Source organism: Epinephelus moara, chromosome 16 (genome assembly GCF_006386435.1).
Source record: "Epinephelus moara isolate mb chromosome 16, YSFRI_EMoa_1.0, whole genome shotgun sequence".
In the NCBI taxonomy this organism is placed as follows: Eukaryota; Metazoa; Chordata; class Actinopteri; order Perciformes; family Serranidae; genus Epinephelus; species Epinephelus moara.
Window position 1 is genome coordinate 6,264,693 of NC_065521.1, and position 3,537 is coordinate 6,268,229.

The window sequence follows — 3,537 nt, forward strand, 5'->3', positions numbered from 1 at the left end:
TGAGAGTCTGCACTTTAAGCAGGTATTCATTGTTTCATTTAAAACCCATTGTGGTGGTGTACAGAGCCAAAATGACGACAACTGTATCATTGTCCAAATATTTATGGACCTGACTGTATGTCTGATGTTTGGAGGTTCCCATCCCATATCTCCACAAATAGCTAAAACTGAAGTTAATTTATGCACTCCTAAAAAAGATCGAATAGCTCTATAGTGCACAGCATTACAACTTGAGTATTCCCGGAAACCCCAAACACCAGAAGCATAATCGGACACAGGACAAACACATGAACTGTAGAGCTGTGTATAAGTATGAAATCCCAGATTACCACAGTATTTGACTTTATTAAGTGTGGATATAGGTTGCTGCTTAAAATGTAACCAGAGATGTTCTTGGGTCCTTTTAAGTTCAAATTATCACATTAGTGCGCTAATTTAAAGTGTTTAACAATATTTGGACCTACAACCAAAGCTGTCATTCATCAGTCAGAGCTTGTACCTGACATGTTAGTATTATCAGATGATCGAAATATGCTTTTCTTGTTCCTGTGGTATTTTCTTATGAAGGGAAGAGATGAGAGCAGTTTGGCATGGAGTAACCGTACGCGTCCTGTGTCCTCCACGGCACAAGAGTTGCAACCTAAAAATTGGGAGTGACGTTAAATAAATGTAAACAATTAGTGTGCCTGGAAGCACAAACTTTGATATAATTTTTTTTGGAGAAGCCATGTTGTTGATTGCCTACAATTTAATGAAGGTGCCCATGTTTAAACTTGCGTAATTGTGCAAGCAGGTGTGTACACTCAAACTTTTTGACTCAGTGTTTTACACAGCTCATCTTGGAGGCAATGACATCCACTTAGAAACACGCAGTTTCCACAGTGTGAAATCATCTCTCCTCTCTGTATCACTGGACATGATGCAATAGTCTAAACAATATGTAATTAAAGCATGAGCTAAATTCTCCACATCTTTGATGGGCAGGAAGGGTTTTAATTTTGCAAGTCATCTAAGATGGTAAAAGCCAGTGCTAACGACAGAGTTGATTTGTTTATCAAATTTTAAACCAGAATCAAAGAATATAAAGATTTTTCACATGTGATTTTACGTTTTATAACAGAGACCCAAGGGCATTGGTTGTTGGACGTAGACTTGACAGCTGGGCCAAAGACTAAACCTGTTTTATTCTGGTTAAGTTGAAGAAAGCTTTTTGCCATTCAGGATTTTACATCCTTGATGCAATTTAAGAGCATTGTAACTGCATAGATCACAATGTTAGAGCAGAAGGTACAGTTGAGTGTTGTCAGCATAAAAACGGTGAGAGATATTATATTTTCTAAAAATAGACCCAAAGGATATATGAGGAAAAATAAAATGTGTCTAATATGGAGCCTTGTGGTACACCACAGGAGATGGGTGCAGAGGAAGAGGACACATTGTTGACTGAGACAGAGGCAGATCAGTTTTGTAGGTAGGAGGCAAACCACTTTAGGGCCAGTCCCTGAATGCCAACAACATGCTTAAGGTGGTCCAAGAGGATGGAGCAATCAACTGTGTCAAAGGCAGCCGAGAGGAACAGTGTTATTTCCCTAATCTAGAGATAAGAACAAATTATTTGTGACCCTCAGGAGGGGGGAGAGAAGACTACTTTTTCAAAAATTTTGGATAAGAATGAGAGCTTTGAGATAGGTCTGTAATTATTAGGAACTGATGGATCTAAATTTGCTTTTTTGATTAAATGATGAATAAAATCATGTTTAAGGCAAGCTGGGATATAGCCATGAACCAGAGAACTATTAATTATTGATAAAATACTAGGCCCAACAGTGACTAGCACTTCCGTGAGTAAACATGAGGGGCAGGGGCTTGATCCTAATGGATCATATGAAGGTGGTGAGATTTGAGATAGAATATTATCTATTTTGCTTATAAAAAATCTTAACAAATGTTCACAAGTATCTGGTTTTGCTTAATAATGGTCTAAGATGGTAGGCTTCTGCTTTGACATACTGTTGGTATTTATCCAGACAGTATCTCAGATCTGGTTAGACACTTGGAGTTTATCCTGTCTCCACATTCACTCGGCTCTCCTGCATTCCTGCATTCCTGAACAGGATTATCATGTAGAATTGTTGGTAACACTTAATTTGGATAGTCAGCCTACAGATAGTTTATGGAGTATTGGTAACATGAGATTCAACATTTTAAATGTTTTGCTTTGTCTGTAGATGTTTAACTATAGCCTATTTGTGACAATTCACTTCATATTCTCAGAATAATTTAGCTGATCTTGAGCTATTCACTCAACACATGTTGCATAGACTGAGTAAATATATATATATTCATGAACCATCACATACACTCTAGATAACCTGTTCAACATTGGCAGAATAAAGCCCAACAGCTGAATTGAACTAATAAGCTGATGAAATGTTACACATATTCAATCTGTAGGTGGACTATCCAAATAAACCCAACTGTGTTATGCAAATAAAGGTTAAATTGACCATTTCCTCCCTCACTGAGTAGAGACAGTACTACTGAATGTTGTATCTGACTGAACTCAACCTTAACAACTTTAGCTCCCCGGTCCCTCATAACTGCTACACTGTGCTCATTAAAGGGAAGATAAAGATTAATATGATTTGGATCAGTTCATCACAATTTAAGAAGTGCTGCTTCAGATAGTTAGTGCCTGATTAAAATGTCAGTGTATCTACACAGCTTTTACCTCCATATCTCTAAGAGTACAAGATTGCATGAAAACTATGAAGAAGTGGGAAATAGTTTGTGCAAGTTGTGTCTATACCGACTGATAATTAATGATAATTACATGAGAGCACATACAGAGCTACTGATATCCTGTCAAGATTTATCTGGCATGAATGCATTATCAATTACTTTCATCCTGTCATAATGTTTCAGATAACAGTAGCAGAGCTGCATGATATTTGATGTGACTTTTAGGGTTGGCAGTGGCACTCTGTTTGCTGGTGCCTTTTCTTTTGTTATACAGTGAGTCAAACATGATAAACTGGGCCTTTAAGCCTCCAGTTTAAGTCTGTTTAATGAAGTGGAGGATGCAAACTAATTTAAGTTTGTTTTTCCATCTCAGGTGTACCAGGACGAGGAAGAAGAGGTTGGCGTTCTTGGGGTGGATGATGTAGACGAGCTTCAGGAGGCTGAGCCTCAGGGAGGTAATATAGAGGGTGAGTAGCAATTCCCACCACCTCACTATGGGATGGAGGGTCCTGCTGTTTCTTTTCCTGCTTACTACCCTGCTCCCTATTCTGTTCCCTGTCCTGTTCCTTACGCTTCTGCATCGAGGCGGTGGTGGGCTAAAGAGAGCGACTCGGATTGACTACAATGGATTGGCTGAATATCCTGTTGGACACATCAGGGAGGATTTATGTCACCAATTCAGTATCTGACCGAATGACTCCCCTTCTGTTCCTGAGATATGGCACAGATTAATCACCAGGAAAGTGTTTTTGCAGAACATTATGATGTCACAGTGAAGCTAACGTTTGACCATTT